Here is a 26838-nt window from a genome sequence, read left to right as displayed (position 1 = left end):
TGTGAAGAGGCTATAATCCAGGGAGCACATGCATACCTTTTTTGCTGCAGCCTCAGCTTTCCCTCCTACTACCATCTTCCACACATCTATATTATCTTTTGAATTTGGCCTTCCATACTTTTGTATTCTTCATCTGCCAGAAAATAAGCTGAGTCTGTCCCAGCTAGGCTTGCATTCTTGGCACACCGTTGCTCCTGATCTCTATATTGTCTCCTGAGCACCTGATTTGAAGGCATCTAATGTGAATTTTCTCATGAATGCCAATGATATACAGCTACATTTTTCTTTTCAAACTTTTTATCCCTGAGGCGCTTTCTGCACTCAAACTATTTTCCAGATACCCATAACAGACTGAATAGCAAATACTTGTAACTACCAGAGCAGAAGCAGAAGCGACCAGTTTTACAGTCTCCAGCAAGATTTACCTATGCTGTTGTACTACTTACTGCTTATTTAAAATTATTGAACCATATTTCAAAGGAGGAAAGTACTCCGTGTTATTTAACTAAGGTTTCCGATAGTGATCGCTCCTATTTTCCTTTTTCACAAAAGAACTTGGATTTTCATTTGTTTTTCACTCCTGACTGCTGTTGCTTACTTTTCCTAGGGAAACAGAAAATATTGTAGCTTATTTACAATTCAAATTCAGTACATAAAGCCTTCAGGGAGGGTTTAAATCTTGTGTTTTCAAAACATTTTCCCAAATCCTAACAGCTCATTGCGTTTCAGGTGACATTGGGACTCATACGTGGTGTGACACTGTAGATGCTTTTGTGTCTTAAAGTCCCCACGTTAAGGCACCATACTGGCATACGGGGAGCTGTGGTCTGGACTCTAGTGTCTATGATGAGGCCTCGCTCAGCTCCCCAGATGGATTCATCAGTATTGAAATAAGCAGATAGGAAGGCCATTGCTGCTTACTAAATATTAATGGCACTCTGGTAGTCCTGTGATCTCTAGGAACAAGGCAAAAGGCTTGGGCTGAGCAAACTGCCCAGCAAACGGGATCCACCATCCCTGCATCACATGAACTTACTCATCTTCCCATGATGAAGGATCCTTCTGAGGATTCACACCTTCTTCCAACAGTCAAGTATGAGACACAACAGGATTTCCATATCTTAGAAATAATTTTGATTTTTCAGGTGATTTTTCTTTTCATAGACAGCAACAATTAGAGAACTTAAACTAGAAAGCTGAGTGAGAAGCACCGCTCTCCCATCAGTGCACTGCGGAACATACCTGTGCGCTTTGTGTGCAGTTAGCGTCCCGCTAGCACTGCTGTGCAATGCCCTGGGAAGGTGTTAGTGACATGCTTTCACTGGAACATTCTATCTATATACACTGGTTTAATGCAATAGCACAAACATTTGTGTGGGCATTCACAACTGTAAGTAACCGTGTCTCGGTAGGAAAGAGGCAATAAGAGAATTTGCTGTATTTAACCCAAACATAAAGACTGAAAGATATAAACCCCAGTGTGTTGCATTGTTGACAAATCAGCATAAAAATGTCTTTCAGCAGTAAACTGCTTAAGTCATAATGAATAAAACTCTTGCAATACAATCACAGCCCTTGTGCTTAACCAAGGCTTAGGAAAGCACAGTAAAGGTGCAGTTATCTCATACGAACCATGTTGTTCAGAGTTTATTCACTAGGACTTTGATTTTCTTTTTTTCAGTTTATACACAGTATGCAATGCTAGTAATCATTCTGAAAGGGCTGTCTCATGTGCAATATAAAATTTTGCTTCACGTACTCACATTGCTCATGTACCAGCGTTGCTGGTAATGTTTCCTTGTAACTTAGGAGATACAGACATACTAGCTTTATATATATGTATGTTTCTATATGTATATATGTATGTGAGTCTGTGTATGCATACACAGTACAAACAAAGGTATAATTTGATTCAATCATCTCAGCTGTTTAGGAGGTTTTTTTACATATAAAGTTATGGTCCTATTTTTGCTCTTTGCAGTGATGCGGATGATAAATAAAGACAGAAATATCTCATTGTGGTGGAGTGGGATAAAACAAGCACAGGAGTTGGTTTTGTTTGAAGAGTGGTGAAGTCTTTTCTATTCATTATAAAACCTGGCTGGTCTATCAGTCTCTTACTCCCGGACACGTGGAGCAAGGATATTAGTCTGTGTAGGAGATGTTGGGGTGCCCTTGCACAGCCAATATATTGCACTTCAGGGTATGTCTTCACACCTGCAGCTTTTCATGAACAACACTGGGCTGTGCCAAGGATTGGCTTCCATCCAGACCCATCGACAAATCCCTTGCAGGGAAGCGATAAAACTAAAATATGCTACCAGTTCGGGTTGACACTGCCCAGAATGGTAAATGGCATTCAAGTAAACTGCTTATCCCATTGCCAGAACCATGGGCCCTGAATTCGTTATAAAGAAAATCCCAGTACTTGCATTACTCTTTATAATCCCTTTTCCATGGTTTCTGTGTCCACTTAGCATGCCTAGCTTTGTATATAAACATGTTGTGATTCAAGTCAATTGAAGACAACATATAGTTACAAAGTCAATATATTGCTTTCCAGTAATTTCTGTTCTGTAGTCTCTATTACATGGAGTATTATCTTTTGGCACATCGTTTATATGTAGGACTGTCCAAATTCAGGCTTGTGTGAAATATTTGTCACTTAATTAAGTGAGGCACATCATTGCATGTGTCTCTTAAAATTTTCAGTGAATTATTGTTTTTTGTTAGTTAGTCACCTCATTTTACCCTGTGTAATGTAAAAAGCAATTCTATCAGTTTAAGTAGTTTAGAAATATGTCATGAACATTAGTATTCATTACTGATATTCCTGGAGGCAGCAGTGAGGATCAGCATCCATTTAGAGTGAGTAAGCTCCTCATCTTTAAGATTCTGAAATGTGATACCAAGAAACACAAGGTCTCATGCCCTAGTACAATTGTGCTTTAGTTTCAGCTATACGTGCCTCAGTGTTGTGTTCTCTATTCCTAGCAGAAATTATCACTTCTGATTTCAGGAGAATGTGTTTTCTACATTAAATTTGTAGCTGGGATAAGCATAGGTGCCTTTGACAGTGGATTTCTAGCCTGCAACTCTTTTCATAAACTAAATAGAAGTGAGGCAGAAGTAGAGTGAGGCAAAGTAGAGTAATAATTTATCTTATGTTGTTTGATAGAAAGAAAAATGTCAGCCACAAAAGCTTCCTGGGGCAAATGGATAACCTTAAAGAAAGATTTGCAGCAGTGATAGTAGCATTTAGCAATGACTGCCATGTTTCCAGCAATTGAGGGAAGGCAAAACTAATTCAAGCTCAGGAGTTTCTGTAGGCGATATGTACAGTGGTTCGCCAAAAGATTATGTGCTATTGACCTGCCATCTCTTTGCATTTGCAGATGCACAGATCCTGGAGACATGCTGGAAGAACTAACCTAGTATACAGTTTTCCGTTTCACTTCCCTTTTTGTTTGCAGTTTTAAGTCTTCCATTGTGTCGTATGCAGTATGAAGACAGAAAAAGCAAAATTTATTACTTATGTTCCTAGACTTGAGAATATGTTAAGTTCTTGGCCTGGTTGTGTAACCCAGTCACAGTCTAACTCCAGATGGAGTCAAGATCCAGGTATTCCTCAACCTTTCACAGAGGGTTATCGCAGGAAGGAGAGATGGGAGCTTGGACTGACCTAGACATGCTCCAGTTGTTGCCCCTTCTGGACATGACTTTCCTCACAATGGCAGGAACAAGATCTAATGCTGCCTTAGTTCCAACACAATGCTTAGGTCATCTAAACCTTTTTCCCTTTTATCAGGTCAGAGGTGACAGATCACCTCTCGCTCTTTTAGTTTCATCCCTTTCCATGTCTCTGTACCAGCACTAGGAGTATCACCTGCCATCAAAATGTTTATAGGGGAAAACTAGAAACAATCACAGTTATTAAACATATAATGTTTCATATGCTAAAGTGCCTGAAGTCCAGATTCTCATGTAGAACCTGCTAATTGGAATACTTATTTAAAGACATGGCAGAAAGATGTTAGCATCTGCTACAATGTGATGGCAACTTCACCCACACACTAGCTTCATATAAGGACTTGGGTTAGGACTTCGGTCCTCCAGAGTCATTCCAGGTAGTCCTCCTGGTATAGGACTTTCCAGCTCTTTGCCAAGTAACTGACAGGACTGCAAGGGCCAAATACAGGAGCTATACACATTCTTCGACTGAAATAGTGCTGCTCTCATTTAACCTTTACCTGTGTGGGAATGGACAAACACCTGTATGAAATCTTTTTTCTAAGTTTTGATGAGACGAAAATTTCAGCCTAGCCTTCAGAGATTTCTGTGAAGTGCAGAGAAGAACATTTTCCATTTGAATTAGAGTTCTGAAGGTGTCATCATATAGACAATTTCCAACAACTAAAACATTCTCTACTAATCATTCAATACAGTCTACAATAATTACTGAGCAAACATTGAGATAGAAAAGATCTGATAAAAGGCTTAAAAGGTTTGGCTGAAGTGTAAGTGTGGATCAATTTTCACTTTGATACATTATGAAATACATTTTCTGAAGAGATCTGAAAGTGTTGAATTTACCAAACCTGACAATATAAAGTGTAAACTAATTATTGCATTTCTTTTAACATGTTCACAAACACTAAAGCTAAACATCTAGATGGTACCTAAATACTGAGACTGGAAAGCATACGTTATTCTTCACAGATGAAGTTTAATATCTGCTTCATATCTGTCAGTAAAAGCTTAAGAACTCTAGAAAACAGCTTTCCAAATATTATCAGTGCAATAATGATAATAAAAAAAAAAATGATTCTATTCCAACAAAAGTTAGGAGCAAAATTCCCATTTCTTCAGTAAAATAGGATCAAAATTAGAATGTCATCAAAAGATACTGTGCAAGTTTCTTCAAGGATAGGGATGTTAATAAAGGAACTGCTGATAAACCTTTACAATGGTATCTTGAAGACTTCACCTCTTTCAAGGTCTCATGCAGCAGTTGTTTCAATATGAGACTTCTATCACAGGAACGCTTTAATTTGTGCCACCATAAAGTCTGCTATTCAGTGTTTTCATTTTAATCTTTTGCTTGCTTCATATTTAATATCCCAGATCTTTTTATTAAAATCCATATTAAAGGTATTGTGATATCTTTATGGTGCCCTCCTTTCAAACAAAATAATACCCTTAGTTGCAAAGCTTTTCCTTCTGCATTTCTTATGCACCTGTACCTCCAGCTGGTGAGCATGGAGGGAATCGCGGTGCACGGAAGGGACTGATGCAGTGCCAGGTCACCTTGCTTGGTACCTTTCACTCCAGCCAAAGTCGAACTGTTTTGTTTCTCCAAAGTGTAATAACAAGCCTCTGGCCTTCTCAGCAAGAGACACCCAACTGGGCACGTTCATTGAGCTAATGGCAGAGGGGGTTTCCCTGTGATGCCTCACAAACCTCATTTGATCAGTATGCAGCTGGAATTCGCCATGTACTGAGAGAGACCCTCTTTTTATTGTTCTTGGCTTGTTGATGTATTATATATTTACCAGCATAGAATCTCATTTGTGGTTTATTGCTCTAACATCTGAAATGATCTCTCCCTTTCTCATTTCACTGTTGCTCATCGTTTGTTATTCCTCCCAATTACAACCAGCCAGCTTCAAATGCTGGGCTCACAAACCCAGCAAGGGCACCAGTCGCTTGTCATCACAACACCTAGCTAGCAGCTTCTCCTACTTAAAAAAAATACCGTTACAGCCAGTTTATTGAGAAACTATTCATTTTCATATCCTATCTTCTGGGGGAGAAAGGGGAGGAATGATGTGCTTTGCATGTGAAACGTCAGGCACAAGGTATGAAAGAAAGCAAGACATAACAAGTGCTGTGAGGGGTATTGAGTGGATATTAAACATGACACTTGAATGATGTGGTACATCAGAAGTCTGCTTCTTGGGCTCCCTTACAGTGCAACAAGTCATCCTGGGACTTGGTTTCAGGAAAAAGGCAGGAGGATTTCTCTGCTGAACAACAAGGTACTGCAGGGCAGCTGTAGGGAAAAGGAAAGACTTCCTAGGCTTTGGGGAAAGGTGTTCAAGTCCTTTTTTTCTCTTTTATTGAAAACGTGCTAATGAATTGCTTCTAATCTTCTCTTGATGGGCAGGTGATACACTCTCCTTGTCCCAGGAATGATAAGCTTGAAGACACTCCAGCATTACGATGGCAGGGAATTTATAAGAGCTTTCAGCAGGCTCTCCTGTAGACCTGCAGTGAGACAGGATGTCCACACTGACTCCTTTAGGGTTCAAAATGACACCTAAACTCACCTGAAATACTTTTGACTGGTACTAGAGGCAGCAAGACACTAGCACCAGTTTTGGTCCTTCGAACTACCTCTTTTCTTTTTTTTTCTTTTCTTTTTTTAATATGGCTGAAAAAACCTACCCTGGAAAAATAAATGTTTGATTTACTGACACTGCACTTCCTAGTTCCTGTTAAGAATGATGAACATCTTGTGTCCACTCAGATCTTACAGCAAGATATAAGACAGTGGCTGTCCTGTAAAAATCAAAGCCCAAACTGAAGCCAAAAACCCTCCTCCCGTCAGACTGCAGCTTTACTTCAGCAGCATATAACCCACCCAGGAGCCATGGCGGCTGTGTGGCAGGGGAAAAGCAGTTGTGAACCAAAGCCCCAATGCAGCCTGAGTTTTGGGGATACCAGTCACGGGGTGAGCACTCATGGGGGTTCCCAGTGGACAGCACAACGGGGTTGCACGTGGACTGCAGAGACATCCACCCATCCACCAAACTTGCTTCCCAGAGTGAATGTGCATTTGTGCAAAACGTCAGTGGAGTTCAGTTTTGCAGAGTTGGAGAAATGCTCTGTTGAATGAGGGGCTTGTAGAAACACCTTCAGAAGGAGACCAGGGAGTCCACCTGCCACTCCTGCCTCAGAAATTCATGGATCAGGGTTGATATTTGTAAACAACAACAACAAAAAAAAGTGAAACCAAAGCTAATTTTAGACAAGAACCTGGAAGTCTGCTGAGTTATTAACAACTGGTTTCAGCCTGGCAGAAAGTATTAACAGTATCATGAATATAAATTATTATCTTTAGATGTCCTCAGAGAGTTGTCAGGAAATATTTAGATTTTGTAATAGCCATACGTTGCTGTGCAGCGATAAATAAAGAAGCTAGGACTGTTTCTGTGCTGACCTCGGCGGACACAAATGCTTATAGGTTAGATGAATTTAAACCAGCTGGCAATGAGACTAAGTTGAATGCTAAATAATGTAAATAGAAGCAAGGCAGAACTGTAATGCCAGGGTGACTTTAAGATTAGCTGAACCATACATGGCCATTATTTTTGCCTAAGATGAAGTCTCTAATCATTTTATTTGCATGCATATGTGCATGAATGTGTGTCAGGAGGGAAAGTTAATTTCAGGGCTTATTGTTTAACAAGTAAATGATTCAGTGTGAAATGATGATCCTTACTGTTCCCTTCCTCCTTGGTGATGCTATTTCTGTTTATTACTATCATTTAGAATCTCTTTGATAATGAGGAAAAGAAGAAAATAACCAGTTGGTTTCTAGATGAAATTGGACTTAATTCAGCATAATCGATGTATTTTAAGATAGGAGATATATCCAAGTAGAATAATCAGTGCAGCAGATTGTTTTAATGTCTAGACAGGGTTCAAGATGATCTGGAGAAGGGAACAGGCATACAAATTATTTACCTCTTTTGCTTGAACAGTGTATCTGGATGCTGGTGGAATGCAGAAGCTAAATAAAAGTCCTTCAAACAAAAGCCAGGGAGTAAAGTGCTGGAGTTTCTAATGTCTTCACCATACTGAGTGCCTTTTCTATAGAAGGTTTTTGGGTGCTACAACAGGAGTGGGGAGCAGAGGGTTCTCAGGCTGGATCAACAATAATGAAATTAATTAACAACCAAGGCAAAGCCCGCTCATATGAAGGTCTGACACTAAAGCACGTTTTATCCCCTGCCAGCCCACTGGTACTGGCCATCTCCCTGTGCTATTCCCTTGTAGTTATATATCCCTAATACTTCGGTCTCTATTTAGGAGAAAGGAGCCTGCAGCTCTGTCCTCACCTGCAGCACCCACACGTAGCCCGGTCCAAGCAGCAGAGCCAGCGGACACTGCTTGAAATTACTTTGACTTCACACCTGTGTGACAGGGTGAGCACGTAAAGCGCGATGCATGCCTGAGGGTTGTAGTCTATGCAGCAGGTAAGCCAGAGAGGAGGAAGGGCGAGGGGCTGGAAACTGGGTGATGCTTCCCTGCCTTAGAGGGTCCAAACCGGGTGAACAGAAGGTCCACTATTCTCAGTTAAGGCTCTGAAGAAATATTATTTATTGGTGTTTAATAAATATAAATAGCCATGTCTTTCTTTAACAAGTTGCCACACACCAGACATTCAGCACAGCTTTGATTTTTAGAAGATGATCATGTTTCAAATCATAGTATATCTTACAGACTTCTTTTTTTCTATTTAAACTGGTAATTTGAAAAGAAAACCTGATTATGAGCTGCATATTTGAATATATATGGGGAAGCACATGTTTACATGGTCTAAATATAAGCACAATTTAGAAATTCCTTTTATTACAGAGAACAATTTGACATATTTAAAAGAAGACTAATCTATTTTCCTTTTTCCTACAATTACGGTTTTTTTTCTTTTTGCTCAGAATTCCATAGACACATCAAAGTTCGTTCAAAGTCACTTCAAAGTCAGTTCATATAACATACCAATTGTATCAAGGTTTTTGAGAAATAGGATATAGTTCTAAGCCTAAGATTAATTGATTTTTGTTTGTTTATTAATGAAGTTGTGCAATTGATGCAGTTTCCTAGGACTTATGTATGAGCTGTTTGCTCATTCAGGAGGCAGACCTTATCAAGTGTCACCAGAAAGATAAAAGAAAGAGATAGAGAGAGACATTAATACATTTTATTACATTAATTACTACTAGACTCCTGTTTTGCACATGGCAGATGATTTGTTAGAAACTGATTCTATTTCTCGATAATTATACTGCACTCCATACAAGTCACGCATACAAGTATCAATACATTTGCATCTGCTGGATATGCATCAGACAATTTATATAGATTCAGAATATGTTAGAAAAGCAAAATGTTAGCTTGAATAGTAATCAGTATTTATGAATGTTTTCTCTTCCTGGATACACTAAAGAGATTTGAACTTGAACTTACTATTCTGGAGGTGTTCTCGGTTTTTGACAGGTAAACAGGGTTCGATACTCTAGTGCTGTAAGTAGGAATAGCTTTGAGCTTAATGCAGAAATGCTAATTTGCACCAGATAGGAATCAGGACCAAAGATATTTGGAAGAAAAAGCCTTTAAATTTATCTGTTGTAAGATAAAAATAATGGTTTTACTCAGGGTTTCCTAACATGGAAACAGATAATATTTAGGATGCACTTATTTATGTATGCTCTTATTTAAAATATATCAATTCTAAAATGCTAAAATGTGAAGGTCCATGAAAACTATTTACATCAAACCTGGCCATGACTGGATATAAATATTTAGCAAGAGGTTTTTACTGGCATTGAATTTTTTTTTCCACAGGCAGAACTTCGTTTTCATTTCTGCTTTGTTTTCTCGTCTATTAGACTGTACATTGAAAACTAATAGGACTTTAACCTGTTTTCTTGTAACATCAATGCTCTGAGAAGCCTCTTTTACACCCTTTTATTCAGCACTTTCATTTAGATTCTCTTTATGCACCAAAATATGTTGTTGGAATCACAGAGAATAATCGAGAGCAAATTGCACAACACCAAATGATCTGTTATAATACAAAAAAAGAAATAGTAGTGAATTAAACACACTGCTATCTTACTCAAGGCCATTTTGAGGAGCACTTATTTTGCAAAGCACTTATGAAAATGATTCTGCTGATTAGGTACCCCAAAATACAACTAGGTGCTGGGGAACTATGCACATCCCTCAACACACCATAGTCCTGAGTAATTAGGTAAGCTGCACCACACTCACAAAAGAAATCACCATAATGAAAAATCTTGAAGTTTTGAATATTAGTGTTGTGTCAGTTAAAGGAAGATGATGAAAATTCATCTGCATTATTAGTTGTTACTCATTCCCTTTTCATTCTCCCGTTCTCTATTTTCCATTCTAAGCATTTCTCTGTACTTCTTAAACATTTGCTGCATTCTCAGTCCATGCGTGGCTGCATTTTTGTAGTGGTAGAATAAGTGAAATGTTCAAGGCCAAATTTTCTGAGATTTACATAGCTGATCTCAGCTTTGCAGCTTTTTTTTTTCAGTGAGGAATAGGTATTTCTGCTGATGTGACTCATGAAATTCAGCTGATAGTGCTGGGATTCTGTGTGCTTGTTTCTCGGAAGGGCTATAGCCATGGAAGGAGACTGCAGCACTGCAGTCTGAATTCCTCCACATAGATCTACGATCAGACCTGGTTTTTTAACTGCTAAACAACAGAGTAAAAATACAGTGTATTATGAACTAATTCATAAGGATCTAAGGAAAGAGTTTCTCATTTTTATCTTGTTTGCTGTGCTACCTGTAGGTCACTGCCTGATCCTTTTCTCTTTGTCTTGGTCCAATTTCACGATCACAGGCTGCAGGCCCACTGATCCTCCTCAATGGCAGCTCTCAGAAGTAGCTGAACATATCTATATCCATACAATAGACTGTAGGGTCCCTGTATAACATTCACAACCTAGTCAAGAACACGCCGCTTACCAAGCAAAACCCTAAGTACTGACACCTGCACACACATGCTAACCACATTTCAATCCTCAACAATGCAGAGAAGCATTTTCTGTAGTATAAACTAACCTATAGTAGTAGAGTAGTAGAAACAACTGAAAATGCTCCAAAATTCTCTCCTGAATGTAGAATGATCCAAGCTGGATATAATAATACTCATGAAGTTCTTCAAGCCCTCACAGCCATACACAGTTCTATAGGATCTTAAATCAAGAAGCAATCTTTGCCTTTTGAAAGTGAGATAAAAGGGACCCACTTTCTCTGGTTTCACACCTGCATCAAGCTGTTTGTTGTAAACTGTTACAATTGTTGGTTTAGCAGACTTTAAGAATATCAAAATCAGTCTTTCCACAGTAAAGAGGATATTTCCTTAACCCCTTATCGTTTCTTTGTCCCTTATCAAAAGCGAGTTTTGCCTTTTGGAGTCACTGTTAAAGCATGTGATTTCCCCAAACCTCTTAGAAAGGTTTTCCTGTTTTTTTAAACCAAAACAACTGCAAATACATTTAGAACATGAAAATAATGTTCTGTCACAACAAATCTATGAGTGCATTTCTTAATAAGGAATCACATTTTCCACATCAATAAAAATAATACAAATCAACAACCAAGATTTTCCCTACATTTTGTAAAGGTGCCTAAGGCAAATTATCTTCAAAAGTGGAGGCTAGCTATTTAACACTGCTAATATTTCTACCCAGAGGACATCAAGAGGAATGTAAGGACTTGTTCAAGGAAAACACTGAATTTAAAGGGTCTTTAGACTTCAAGCTCGCTGCTTCAGGGTCTGTCTGATGCCAAGTTTGTAGAACGGTTGGTCCTTAGCAGTAAAAGTTATTAATTAGCATATTTTCAGGTGCTCCTGTGCATTCTTTGCTGTAGTTGTAAGATCACTCTTGTATTAAATGCAAAATACGTATTTAGATGTTTTGCTAAACTGGGACTACAAATTAGAAGATTCTTTCCTTTGAAATAGTAGTTTGATTGGTAACAGTCAAAAGCCCATGTTTATACCCCCTCCTTCTCATTTGGTGCATGTTTCCATGGGACAGGCATCCAAAACATACAAGTAATGAAGTTTCCATTGAGGTCCTGCTGTATCCTTTTCCTAGGGATCAGGAGACTCTGCAGGTTAGGCCACGTTTAAGAAAGGTTCTGACCAGTTCAGCTTGCACACCAGCATTGATACCAGTAACAGCCTACCTTCGGAGACAGCTGTATCTTTGCCATTCAAAGCTATCGACGAATGTATAGAACTATGTACTACTATAAATAAACCAGAAGAACCCCAGTCTAATGCTTTGCCAGGACCATCAAACCCATGCCAAGGAGTGCAGAAAAATTATTTTTCGGTTTTGCATACCTGCAGAGCTGCTCTATCAATACCTTTCTGCTCATTGCCTTGGAACTGCATTTGTAAAACCTCAGAATAGAGGTCGGTCTGTAATGGGCTTAAATGCGCTTCCTGTTTTGAAGAAGAGACATTGAGGAGGATCTTGAAGTGAAGTGTCTGCAGTTTTGTATGCTAATCATACTTTCACCGGAGTTATGTTCTTAATAATGCAGATTGTTTCCTGGGATACTGCAGCTCTCCCCCAACTTCTTGTCATCCGCATGTTTGATTGTGCTCATAAATTGCATGTGGGCACTAATAACTTCTGCTGATGTTACACTGCATGTCGCTCTGTTCGTTGACTCAGCCTCTCTCATAGTCCAGAATTTTCTCTAGCAGCATATGTTATGGGTTCAGCAAAAGTTTAGAAGATTGAGTAGAGATGATAAGAAGAAGATGATGGACCTGCATCCTGAAAACATCCATTTACTGGTGGTGATCTAAATAATGGACTATTTATTTTCTTCGTGACATATAAAACAATGTTATTAATAATCACACAAAACTAAATTTTCACAGCTTCTAAGCAAAGACCAATGAATAGATTCCTCTCTTGGTCTGCTCCTCTTAGAAAAATCTATCAGCTGTTAGCTGTTAGGGGAAACAGCAAGTGCTAGGTCTAAGGGGATCCACTATTTTTAGCTTTTATTTCTTTAATAAGCAAATCAGTCCTCATCAGTGTGCAAGATCATCAACAAGTATTTCGATTTCTGTACACAGCAGAATATATCAAGCACAATTACATTATGTGAAGGATAAATCACACAGTAATTAATGTAACTAATAAGCAGCACACAAGGTCTGATTCGGTCTTTCTGAAAGTCAGAGAAACATAACCCACTGACCTCAGTAAGAGTTGGATCAGTTTTCTAAAGATTTAGATCTTAGTTATGATACCATCACATGTTGCAGTAAATAGGCTTATACTCTTTGTGTGGATCTGTAGGTCAGTGCACTTATACTTCAAGCAGGACCTACTGAGTAAAAGCTTCTTTTATGCTTGTGTGTCTGGCTCAAAAAAAAAAAAAAAAAATAAAGGGAAAAAAATTGCATTTACTCCAAAGTATCTCTCCTTTCCTTTGAAACTACACTGGTAAAAATAATGTGGTATACAGACCAATGTATATTGCAACGAAAAATGTTATATTAGACAAAGAACATCTTAGCAGTAAGCACAGTACATTACAATGTATTTCACAAATATGGTAGGTATCATTCTTTCTGAAAGGTTTTCCAAGCCTCTTGATCCAAATCACAAAAGCCATGATGATCTGTATTTGAGTAGCCCTCAGACTGCTGTTCAGATGTGCTGGAGAAATGAAACCTTCCGTCCCTTCCTTGCATCAGTCCAGCAGAAATTACTACCAGAAAATAAACAAAGTATGCAGCTATCCTGTAACATCTCTTCTACACTTACATCCTGTGTTATGTGATTCAACGGTGAGAAAGTCCCTTTCACAAGCTTTATAGACTCACAAGTTTTCTTTGGTTACTGTTCAGAGCATCTGCTGTTATGCACTATACAATCCATGTGGCCAACCCATGAAGCTACAAGCAAAAGACTGTGCTGATATAAATAAAAGTTGTCCCTGCAAGAAAATTTCAGACAGCTTGTTTTTGTTTATTGTGGTCTCATTAGTCTGCCACTAGATGATAAATGATTTAGGTTAAGGGTAATTTAGTTTATGGCAAAAAAGGTATGAAAGGTTATTCCTTCTTATGCCTTTCTCACATAAAATCTACCTTAAAAAAAGTAGTCTTTATGTCTCAATAAACAAAAGCCACATAGACATTGTGTAACAAATTACATATTGGATAACAATCTATAAACTTTTATTGGCTTATGAGGTTTGCATTGATTTGAATTTTACCCAAAAGCAAAGCATTAATGCTTCTCCAAAACCCTGAAATAAAAGGAAAACAGAAATCTCTGTGCAGTTTCTTTTGAAAGTGTAGCCACCAGAAACGTCTCTGAACAATGCAATCAGCTTCTTGGAAATAGCCTGGAGTTCCCCTTGTCTGTTCCCCATGCATGATTGAGAAAACCTTGCAAACCAGCCCCAGCAAGGAGCTTAACACTGAAGTTCACCACAAAGCTAAGAAATGGCTCCTGACACTGGGCTGTGTTTGCAAGATGGTTCCGTACAGCTCCTCTGTAGCTGCATTTCCACCGTGAGATGTTAGTGGCTTACTGGGTGTGTGAGTGATAGTGCTGCTGGGAACTGTGGGTGGAAAATCCAGTTTGCACTGTTCATTTTGCACAATCATCTGCTTTCTGAAGTGCAGAGTTTTGTGGGAGAGAAAGGCAGTGTGGATCACGGTTAAGCTGCAAAGCCATTCTCACTTGGGCGTTTACACTCCAGAGTCCACAGGAGGGCATGTCAAAGAGACAGCACTTAAACCAAGTAACTTTAGTGCTCGACAGGAACCAAGGAGGAACAAGAAGGCTGTGATTTTTACCTGATGGACTTGTGGGAATACAGGTATTTTTCTTATGGAAGTAGACTGTGTTTCACCAAGACCAGTATACTCTTCCCAATGGTGGCCCACAGCTGATACTCCAGACTCAGACAGCAATTAGCTGTACATGTGCAATTGCAAAGTAAAAGCTACAGACACAATGTACAAGGTGTATTGTTGCAGTGTCAGAAATAAAACCAGCAGGGATGCTGAGATGCTACCCAGTGACTTTCCCTGCCCCTGTATAAACATAATGTTTTATATAAATTTATGATTTATCATATAATGATTTATATGAATTATATAAATCTCTCAGAAGATGTACTAGTTTCATGACGTACCTTCCAAAATTACTTGTTCAGGGACTGGCCTTTTCTTGTGCTTTCCGCTGACCGATAGAGATATTTACAAGCCTATGCAGTGGTATTGTGGGGTGTTTGGTATTCTTTGGGGTTTGGGTTTTTTTAATCAGGAGAAGATGAGTGATAGACTACATGTCAGGACAGCCACATGCAGAGAAAGGCAATTGATTGGATCCATAGTAATATTTTGTATATGGCTGAATTTTGAGAGAGAGAGAGATATCTTGAAAGTAGAAGGACTTTATATATATAAAGTAGAAGGACTGCAGATGTACACACACTTTACAGAGACATGCAATAAAAACTACTGATCCTTAAAGCAGGGAGGTTAGGCACAAACAAGTCTGTTATTACTGGTATTAATTAGTAGTATTCTATCCAGAAGAGGGCAATAGTAGCTGTGCATTTGGACCAGTATTATTTCACACACCTGTTTGTAGATGAGACTAAGGCACCAATATTTTACAAGCTGTATGCCGGTGATTTACGTTGCATGGCAAAATGCAACCTATCAGCAGCAAACACCTTTACTGCAATCACATTCATTGTATTTGATCCTGTCTCTTGGACTATGCCTTGCCCAGAGTTGATCACCGAGCCACAGCCTGTGCAATTACCCACTTCAGTAATCAGTGCCTGATTCTGATGAATTATGGCATGGGCTGCTGTATTGTTCAGAATAAATGAGATGGCATAAATGGTATGACAGGTAACCGCATTTGTAATAGTGTATACAGCCATTAAGCTTAATGCAAAAACAGGGGCCACTAAAATATGTATAACAATAATCAGAAATAGAGTTAAAAATACATTTTAGGCTGTGGTTGTTGACCGGGCAGGAAAGACTGAAAATTACCCTCATTCTGCATAAATGGGTGAGGATTTCAGGCAGGATGTGCTGTGTGGCCTTGCCCAGGTCAGCTCTCAGATCACTTGTAGTCCACCACGTTAAAGTGTCTGGGCCATTTGAAGTGAGTGATGTGGCTGGTTTTCCCATGATGGTGTACATTTTGGCAACTCCCTCTACTGCTATACCCAACGCTGCCGATGCTGCCCATGCTGGCAATGGACAGTCAACAAAAAGTTGCAAGAGATGGCCCCAGGATGGTCTCACACGATGCTAGTGCCCTGATCAGCCTACAGGGGCTTGGATTAAACTCTTGGTGTCCTCTGAACACCTTTTGTAACTCTGTTCTTAACACCTCATCCCACATTTTGTTGAAATACCAGCTTCAACCGCTCGCCCGGTTAAGAAAGAAATCACAAGTGCTGCTGGTGAGGGGAGCAGGTCTGGGAAGGAATTTGGCCACTGCAGTAAAAACAAGCCGTATAGGTACAGTCCATGCAGAGGAGCTTTCGCCCCCGCCAGGGAGAGGAAGAGGGCATGGGAAGGAGACAGCCTCGAGGAGCCCCTTCCTCCCCCCCAGCCCCACATGGGGGTTTGTTTCTAGGGCATCCCCACACAGAGGAAAAAATTCTGGAACTGAGATTATTCAGCAGGTTTTATTAAAATTACACTTTTCTTGATTTATTTTCTTAATAAATTTTCTATCTTCAACCTCCTGGTTTGTCCAATAAGATGTTGAAATGTGAGCTCCCATAAGGAAAGGTATTTAAAAGGATCTCACCTGGCTTTACTTCGATAGCACTTGAACTTACACTTCCTTACTTTTTTTAACTTGTTCAAAGCTCACAGACATCACCCAGGCATTCATGGGATATATCACTGTTTCAGGTTTGATTTTGCCCTGTTTACAAACAAAGAAGTTCACAATATTTTATGATATAGCCTTCTGCAGGACAGTCTAGAAAATCATCGGTGGCAGATACCTTTGTGACTCAGCCTTAGTACACCTCATGATCAATTTCAGACTTGGTTTTTTTTCTCTCTCGAAATAATTCTTTTGCATTTGTGGGTATGAGTGAGAAGTTTGTATGACTTACCGATGCTTCTCTGCACTGAACAAGGCCCCCTGGTTAGGCAGGGCTCGGGCTTTATTTTGGGGTATTGCTGCTGGTTGCTCTGGCATTGTCAAACAAAGTGGTTTCCTGCTAATTCCTTTCAGGGTTTAGATGGATTTCGAATCAATCTTGCTGAGAAAGTCAGCCAGACAAAGAGGTAAAATCGTGACATGGTTAGTCATTTATACTTTACCTGAATCAGTGTGTAAGGTACGTTCTGTCAGTTCTTACACTTCATACATAACTTTTATTCTACCATTTTTTGACAGGTGTTTGATTTCGGGTATCTCTTGCCTATGTCTTCCAAATAAATCCACTGCATCTCTATCCCAAAGTTTAATATCATCCATTATTCAACACCTTCAATGAGACTAACTTTAAAACTAGTAATCTCTCAGTAAAGCTGTGCAATTAATGTTGAAATACCTCAAGTACAGAATAATTCCAAATAGCACTCCCCATAGCCTTCCTGAGAGCATCCTAAAAATACCAATAGCCTTCCCTGAAGTCTCTAGTTATCAAATATTCCTTAAAATTTAGTGGTAGATCCTGGTTCACCTAAATGACCATTTTGCATTAAAATGCTAAATATTTTTCCTGCAAATGTGACAGTGGACTCTGCACCGCTTCGCAGTGCACCCATTTCATGCCAGATTTGAATGACCAAAATACACCCCCAGTGCTGCTTCGTGCACTAATGAGCTTTGCCTGCTTTGCCTTGTTCTATCATTTTTATCACTCTAATTTGTCAGATGAACTATTCTGTGTTCTCTGTAGGTGCTGCTGCCCCGTAGCACTCAGCTTGACCTGGCAGGAGGGGTGATGGGGAGCACCAGCCACAGCCCCTCCCATGCCCCGCTGGCACCCACTATGGAAGGGGGCTTGACACGCTGGAGTTTTCCTTTTCCTGGAGATATTAGGCTATGGCCTGCCTTTAGACAAAGCTTTTGCTTTGAATGCCTTTATAGTCTTCATAGCTGCAGTAGTATATGTTTTATTTGAAAACATTGCATTTACTACAATATAAAGAGGCCATTATTGTTTAGCTGTGATAACCACTGTTCTTCCTTGCCTCCCCTTTCTTTCCAACTGCTTTCGCAACGTCTTCCTAGAGTTATCCAGTACCTACTACACTCACTTATTCCTGCTCGCACTAGATACAGCACAGTTATGTTTCTTCCCCCCAAGCTCAGTGTCCTCAGAGGAGTATTTAGGTTAAGAGCAGTTTATTCCTGGCTGGAACTGCAGCAATTGTGTGTGGGTTCATAAGCCAGGATGCTCTTTTGCTTCAGGCGGCTACAAAAAGCCAAGGTGACGTCTCCGATGGAGACAAAAGCACAGAGGTGCAGCAGTGGGGCATGAAGCATCCCTGCCACTGCAGCAAGGATGATCCCTGCAGCACAGATTGGCGTGTGGGGCGTGGGCAGCACAGGGGGTGAATGATCCTATTAGCAGACAGAAACGCATACGGAAAAGTGGCCAAACAGTGCAATAAACTTCCAGCCCTCTACTCGGCTGCCCCCCAGCAAACATGGCAAAGAAAGGCCGATGTAACAGCTGGGGCTGCCGGAGCCAGGAGCCTGCACTGAGCAGTGCAGAGCAAGAGCAGGCTGAGGGTATGCTGTGAATTCAGCGTATCAGAGCTCTGTTCTCTGCTTTTCAGGCAGCTACACCTGCGGGAGGTGTGTCTCACCATACCTCCATTTCTCACCCTACCATACCTCCTGCCTGGGACAGGGGTGTTTCGTGGGGAATATTTGCACAGGTATCAGCCTGACCATGTCCCGGTCAGAGCTCCTGGGTACTCCAACAGCAGTGATAACAAATATTTCTAGTACATTTAGTCCTACTAGAATTCTCTCCTTGAAGAATAAGTCTTTTCTTTTTGTTTACTTCTTCTGTAAAGTTTTTGCAAAGAAATGCGTGGATAACCATTCCTATTTCAGCTGTGTAGGAAATGAAGGTTTTCCTTGTAAGTGGAAGAAGATCCTTCTGACAAGTCTTTCCTCTATCACTGTGCCCTCACCAGATGGCTGTGCAGTTGGCCAGGCATTACACAGTTATATAGTTAATAAATATTGTTATTTTTTATCATTCTTTGGGTAGGAAAAGTGAGCCAGGATTGAAAACACAGACCTAACTCATGGACATGGTGGAACAGAGGGACCAGAGTGGGTTTAGGGCAGTGAAATTACACCTGCACCTCCGGTGGCTTTGGACTGAGCAATACCAGAAGGGACAGGGTTAAAAATATATATGGCTTTTAGCTTTGTGTGATAGCTCCAGAAAGGACTGGGTCACCTCTGTGGAGAGGCTTCAGCAATATGTCATAGCTAATGATGTCAGTGCTGAGAAAAAGGTGGCAGTTTAAGTGAGTATAATAGGGGTAAAACCTCTAACCTGCTGTGCAGCCTAAGTGCTCTTGCTAAACCAGCAGACAAAACAATTTCTGGGAGAGAAATTTACTCAGTGCCCAGATCTGCTGGCAATTGCAGAGCTTCCCTGCTATTATCAACCTACGAAAAACAAAACCATTTTGGGCTAAGTGCCTGAATTAAGGAAATTAGCAGAATGTCATCAGTGTGAGGAGAGCTGAAATGCTGCAGTACCAGGGACCAGCTACAATATGATATGCTAAACAACGCGGTACACAGCAGTCACCAGCCAGGGCTTAGCCGGCTCTAAAGCAAGCATGAGAAATAGGTGTAATAGTGTTTGCTACCAGATGTGCCAGAGACTCTCAACCGAGGCACGAAGGGTGATCAGCAGCTGCACTGGAGACCAGCCGGGATGCACAGTGTGGATCTCCAAAGGCTGCATCTGCTTTCCCTACGGAGAACTGGCCCACAGCGCAAATATCACGCTTGGTCTTCTTGGCTCAAGGACAGACTCCTTGGAAGCTACAAGACACTGGGGGAGGCAGGGATGGAGCACAGGTTACTGCAAACAAACCCAAATTCTGCCTGCCAAGACAGCTGAGACTTTTCCGCTGCGGGCTGGGACACCAAGTCCGTGCAGGATGCTGGATAGCGCGTGTGGCACAGCTGTCTAATTTAGGTGATAAAAATCTACGTTTTATCTGGATTCCTTTACAATTGGAGGAAGCACAATTTATAGTGAGGTTTGCTGTGGTCTTGCTGGGTTTGTAATTTCATGGTAGGATTACCAGAAACTGCTTGAAGAGATGAAGTTGCAGAAACTTCAGTGCTTTTAATGCATGTTTCTCTCACCAGATGTACCACACGTGCTGTGTACACCAAACTCAGCATAGGCACTGCTTGAGAGGGAACACCTGGGAGAAAGGGATTTGAATTGGTAAAGTATGTGGTGCACCAGCATTTCAGAAATGGTGGCAGATATTTTGTGGTCCAGCCAGACCTATTTTTTGTGGACTGACCTCACAACGGACAAGGCAGTGGGACGGGATAAAGCCTAAAATGCACAAAAGATGTGTTTGAAGGGGAAACAATCACTAAACATCTAAAAATTCGTTCATTTGACTGGAGGAAACTTGGTACAGAGCTTCAGCCTGAACAGCTTCTCTATTCCCAATGTTAATCACAGGGACGTGAAGAAAAAAAGGTGCTGGTGAAAGGTAGCTGTCTTCTCACACTTGCTGATAACTCAGCCTAGCATGTCCTTTGCCCAGAATAGAAAGTATTTTCCTCATTAATCTTCTAAAATCCTCTAAAATCTTCCTCTCTCCAAGTCTATTAGCAGTGGAGTTTGAGCACTCTGGAAAGATGAACACACAGAGTCCATATTGCGGGGTGATAGCAACAGCTCTGATGTTCAGTACTCAGCAAGATGCCGCTTCATCAAAGCCCAGCCTCTTCAGGAGTTCAGCAGCTCTGGCAAAATTTGCTGTGGGAAGACTTCTCAAATACACAGGAAAACTGCTGAAGTGAAGTTCCAGAACAGCCAGGAGTTTAGGCTCAAAGTTACGAGCAGCGATGAAATCTCTACTCTGAACTGTGGTGTCCTGTACCCCTGGACAGTGTCCTTATCCCAGACTGCTGGCTGCTGGGGCAGACCTACCCCAGGGTCTGCTCATTTTGACCCCTCATGAGAAAGGTTCAAGCAAGAACAGCAGTGAGTAATCTACTGATGCAGGGTAGCAAATTAACTGCTGATATTTATTTTTTTTTTTTTGCACGTCAAAAGATGCAGACATGAGATGATAGCCCTGACTCCCAGACCACCAGTCCCTCTGAGACAGGTGACTTCAGCCCCTTCCACACAGGAATGGGAATGAATAAAATTACACAATTTTCAGTAGCAGAGGATCCTTGTTTTCTAGCCAGCCTTCTCCATGGCACAGGTTTAATAAGAGATTGCTTGCAAGCATCACCACAGATAGGGACTTGGGGTCCTCAGGCTTTGGTTACAGCCGCAAAAGAGCTTAGTTCATTACCAAATATGAAACAGTTCTCACTTTTTTTCTGAGGAATCTTACATATAAAATGGATCCTATTGGCAATCACATCAGGGTGTCCTGAAGAATAGTGAGTACTTAGTTTAGAAAAATTAGGTAGCACCTTATTTGTTTGAGATGCCTCTGGTGGGAGCTGTGATTCAGAGCCTGGAGAGGGTTATTGTGTACCTGGGCAGCTGGATCACTTGTGTTTGGATATGGCTAATAAAAACAGTTATCTGGAAACCAATTATATTAGTTCTCATATTATTATGTTGTGTAAAGAGCAGGGACATAACACTGTTTCTCTCATCTTTCTGCTGTTTTCCATCTCTTTTAACAAGAGCATTACAGCAGATGCTGTCAAGAATTTTAATAAAACAAACTGCCTTTCTGACCATCTTTATCCATTCCTTCTTGTCTTTATAGGCTAGAAACATATTAGAGGGTCTAAGTGAGGGAAATTACTCTTCTCTCTCACTCCCTCCTCCCCACCCCTCTCTCCTGAGCACTGCATGCTGTGGAGTTTTTCCTCTTGCAGGGAATCCAAACACAAAGACCCCCCCAAATAAAGCTCCATGGGACATACGTGGCTACCTGGATACGTTGTCACCCTGACTGTGAGTCAGTCCTCATCACTGCCTCCTGCACTGAGCTCCAAAAGGGCCTGGGATCATGGCAGAGCCCATCCCAGACCCCTTTGGATGCTGACCAGAGGGTGAACACAGGTGGTGGCAGCCGTACATAGGGCTCCTGCCTGCAGAGCCCAGCCGCAGTAAGCAAGGTGGTGTGGCTGGAGAGCATCCTTACTGTGGGTAGGGCTGTGCTCCACTGCTGTCCTGAAACCAGGTTGGCCAAATGACAGCATCATCCCAAGGGATACTAATACAGGAGGTTTGTAATACTGAGTCACTGTGGACCAAGGGAAGGAAAAAAAAAAAAGGGAAAAAAAAAAGGAAAAAAAAAGGCAAGCCAGGAAATATGCCAATAATGTGTAACCTGATTAGATGTGGCCCAGCTGCTACTAACAATACAGAAGAGGCATCACCTGTCTCCCATCCTCAAACAGAGCATGGAGGCTGCTGCTGTACTCATGAAAATCCAATAGTGTACAAGAAGGACGGTTGCTCCTTTCTGTCTGTGCCAGTGAGTCACTGTTTTGTCCTCTGCCCTCTCCAGGTGACCCCAGGCAGGTCCTGTCCCGGTACCTTTCGGACCTTGCACCGTGCAAACCGCTGCCTGGCTTTAGCGGTGTTGTGAGCGAAGGGCTCTGCATCTTGGTGGGGACGGAGGAAAGTGTGGAGTGAGTCAAGCTGAAAGCTGCCTGCTCGGTGGGGACTGCTCAGCCAACATCATTTTAAGGCAAGTGTTTCTCCTACTGTGCCCTTCCCACAACTTCTGAAGCTGATCAAGTTGCCTGGGAACAAATCTTGGAAGATTTCAGTACCCAGCTATGCCAAGACCCTCCCTCGGGCCAGTGTCAGCACTTGGAGCAGTTAACTACAGGCAGGAGTCTGGCACAGGGGCACCTTCACTTTGGGCTTGGGCAGAGGTTAACTTGGGGAACTCACAGAGCTAGTGAGACCTTAGTAAAACATGTCCTGCTGAAAAAAAAAATATTAAAAAAAGCAGTTTAGTGAGGCAAATTACTAAAACTGGAGCACGCTGTTGCGAATTACTAAAAATGGAGTGAGTGTTTGGAGTCTTTAATTATTTCTTTGTCTAAAATGGGACAATTAACTTTACAGTCCCTCAACAAATGGGTGGAAACACCTTTTGCCCTCAATAATAAAAGCCAAAGAAAGTGGTGACCAGCTGCACTTGATTCACCAGGTGGAGCTGTGGCTGGAGGTGCTGCAGCTGGGCAGGGAGCACACCAGGAGCTGCCTGGGGCAGAAAGGTATGGCAAAGCTCAGGCTTTTGCTCTCTGCTTCTCTCTGGAGATGTTAAAACCTTTGAAACTGATGCATGCAAGTCCCTGTGTTTGTGCAAAAAATATCTTGCTATGTCTACTCTGTGCTGACCTGTTCCGTTCAGCAGCCTCCTAGTGTTAAGGTGGGGTCTTCTGTATCTCTGGTGCTTTGTCCTGCACAAGTTGTGTGTGGTTGTTTTCTCAGCAAGCTGGGGAACTGTAAGTGCAATGTCCTGATCTATTTTGGTAGGGGTTATTTTTATTTTCCATGATTAAGCTATTCAAAGATACTTGGTTTTCTTGTTAATGGTGTGGTGTTTTTTCTTGCATATTCTGCACTTGTAGAAAGGCTTTATGTAAATAAGAGAGATTTGCTAGTTCGTGAATGAAAATAAGGTCACTAAATCATCTAAATACTGGTGTGTTCCTACAAAGTAGGTTTTTTGGTGTCCTGGAGATGATAACTGCCAGCACAGGTGTTGGTAGTTGTAAAACTGTGCCTGAAGTTCTTTGTGTCCTGGCTGCTCAAAGAGAGCTTGCCTCTCAGCTGGAAGCCTAGACTATGGATTTGCCCGTGTACGTAGTTATAACCAACTTTGAGCACAGCCTTTGGTAAGAAGGAATGAAGGACTTTCTGAGCCAGACCTGCTGGTGTTGGTCCTCCTCCACGGAGGTCGGAAAGGCTCGGCCGCACCAGGGCAGGAGGCTGTGGGCAACCGGGGTGGAATTCAGATGGGTTTTGTGTCTTGGTCTCCCTGAGCAAGCCAGGAAGGTGGATAGCAGCATCTAGCTGGCCTCTGAGCGGGAGGTACCAGAAGGCAATCTGTGGCAATCTTTTGGAATAAACTCGGTCACAATTTTAAGCAAAAGGAATGTTGTCTTGTAGTAACATGCATCTAATACAGTTTCTTGGGGGAAAAGAAAAATTTGAATGCCATTTTGAAGAGCTGATATATTTTCGTATACTCACAAGACAAACATCCTTCTAATGAAAATTTCCTGTACAAATACAAATGGTGCTTCATGCTCACATACTGCAAACATGCAACTTTGTGTTTCAAGTCCTCTTGGGGATGCTGGCACCTTGTTCTGTGATGGAAATATTTGCTTCAACTGCAATAAATTAATTTTAGGATAACTTATTATACACCACAAGCCCTTTTAAGACTGATCATAAAGCTGGAAGAAAAGGAAGAGAGATGTGTCTCCTATTTGATTTAAAGCACTTAAGTTGTTATATATTATTTATAATTTTATCCTCAGCATGGAAGGTAACACTTCTAATACATGGTGATCAAGAGCTTGCCATCATTTGAAAACTATAGCTGCATACGTTGGTGTGCTTTATTTTTCTTTTTTTACACAATAAAATATGATATATGGTAGTTGCTAACTTTATATAGGTACTGATTTGGGACTTTTTAGTGTCATAAAACCTCTGAAGCAGAGACTCATGGAATGTGAAGCACTGACATAGTGCCTCTGGAGCGCCAAAGCAAAAGCTGGCTGGCGAGGATGGGTTATTTGTGGTGATGTGGTGCCTGGAATTACAAACACTGCAGGGTTCAGTTGCGCACACACAAAAACTCCCTGAACTTGCAGAACTTTCCAAATACTGGATGCAGAAGGCGTGCTCTGACAACTCCCCTCTCTTTGTGGGAGAAAATAAAAGGGGGGGAGGAGGAAATGCTATTCAGAGGAGTAAATAGGCTGACTTTCAATTTGTAATGTTTATTTGAAAATGGTTGCAGTGTTGACTGAAGGACAACTAACTGTTATCTAAATGCACTGCAGAGTTGTTTGCGTCTTTTTTAATCGTTCAGATATATTTGTGCTGCAGGAAACTGTTAGCATCGAGCCTGGTTGTGCAAAAGCTGTTGGAAGAGACACATGCAACAACTGTCCAAATCAAAGTATTTACCCAAAAAGCACTATGGCATATATGGTTTAACATAAAGCTCTAGTCCAGCAGTTGCTTGCTTCTGGAACCACAGACTTCCAAAACTCCTTATAAAGTGTTATATTTCCCTCCTTTAAAGCTGTGTCATACAGTGTAAACAAATGGCAAGTACTAAAACTCTTCCAAATCTTTGGCTGCAAAACCCAAAGTTCAACATACCTTGTGAACTTGATATTTTTTTTTTAATTTTTTTTTTAATTGTTACAGTGAGCAACAGGGAAAACTTTCTTTTTAGGACTTAAATTTTCCTTAAGTTATGTTTATTGCTTTTACACCTTCAGCCAGTAGAAATTATATTAGGCTTTCATTACCCACTTAATCTTTTAATGTGCTGTAGAAAGTCATATGAAAGTGCCAAAATTAGCACTGTCATCCTCAGTGTTGTCCGTTTTACTGCAGCACAGAGCTGTGATACTCAAATAATATACCTGTGGTGTCTGTTACTAGCACAGCCTCCTGGTCTGTTTGACTCGGACCTCACATGCATACAGATTCATTATACACATTTTTCTCTTCTGAGAATGTATACATTTGGAGCATCAGCCATTTATAGAACATAGCATAAATAAAGCAGTGAATTTTTTTCATTCTCTACCCCTTATGCTAACGAAAATTACTGAGGAAGGAAAAAAAAAACCCCCACAGAAAATGCAGTTCCCCCAGCATTATTCACATTGCAGCAGACAGCACAATTCTGTACTTACAGATCTTAACAGTGAAATGTCTCAGGATCTTTACAATTTTCTGCAGAACTGTTTCAAGCTCTCAGCAAGCCACAGTGTTCATCGAGGCAGAACGGAGCCGTATGGAAGGTCTATGCAGCTGGGAGATAATGGAACTATTTTCCCAGCTGGGACTACAAGCCTTTTATCCACTGAGCATTGCGTGTCTCTTCACTGGTATTAACCGTGAAATACACTGCTTTCCCGTTGTACTCGTGCTAGGACCCGCACAATTAGTGCTTGAATCGGATAAACAGCTACTACAGTTTATGCATATTTCTTGTCTGGAGATCTTGAACGTATAAAAATTAGCTCTGTGTTGATCATCCTTCAAGAAAGCTGAGAGAGCAAAAGCGCAGCTGTCACACTAGTAGCAGAAAAGATTAAATGTGCTCTTGCCATTCTTTTCGTACAAATATGAGCTTCTGTCAGGTAATCAGAAACCTCTTTTCTTGAAAACTGGGTCAGTACTCGGTATTAGGTTTAGGACAGGAATGGAAATAATTTTGTTTATTCCTGGGTCCCACAATTGCTTCCTGAGCTCCACAAGATTAAGCTCATAGGATGCAAGTCAACACGCAGATTACATCCCAGCGCCGACTGTCCTCTCCAAACATTTAACTACCCCTCCATTTTTTCCATTAAAAAAAAAAAAAAAAAAAGCAGGGGGAACAACTTGCTTGTTTAAAGTAGCACAGACATAAATCCTGATTACACGTAAACTTCAAACCTTCTTAGATTTCCATTTTTCCTCTTGGGACTCCTTCAGCAGAGATCAAATGCAAAGCTCAGACAGGGGAATGCCTTTCCTTTAGTAAGCAAAAGTTATTTGTATTCAC

At 40.9% G+C, this 26838-nt stretch overlaps 1 protein-coding gene across 4 annotated transcripts in view; it reads right to left on the bottom strand.

Annotated features, from left to right (window-relative positions):
* LOC119147583 (contactin-6-like) overlaps window positions 1-26498 on the bottom strand; it is a 149197-nt gene extending 122699 nt beyond the window's left edge. For 2 of the 4 annotated variants that reach the window (XM_037386804.1, XM_037386805.1), the window contains exon 1: window positions 25982-26492. The gene's annotated coding sequence lies outside the window, so the exon portion shown is untranslated. Of the gene's footprint in view, window positions 1-25981 lie in introns of all 4 variants that reach the window. The other 2 variants (XR_005104083.1, XM_037386803.1) reach the window with 2 other exon arrangements.
* Between the last annotated feature and the right edge of the window lie 340 nt (window positions 26499-26838).

The sequence above is a fragment of the Falco rusticolus genome, chromosome 4 (genome assembly GCF_015220075.1).
Source record: "Falco rusticolus isolate bFalRus1 chromosome 4, bFalRus1.pri, whole genome shotgun sequence".
NCBI classification, from domain to species: domain Eukaryota; kingdom Metazoa; phylum Chordata; class Aves; order Falconiformes; family Falconidae; genus Falco; species Falco rusticolus.
Note: the sequence above shows the minus strand (reverse complement) of the source record. Positions and strands in the feature narration are given on the sequence as shown.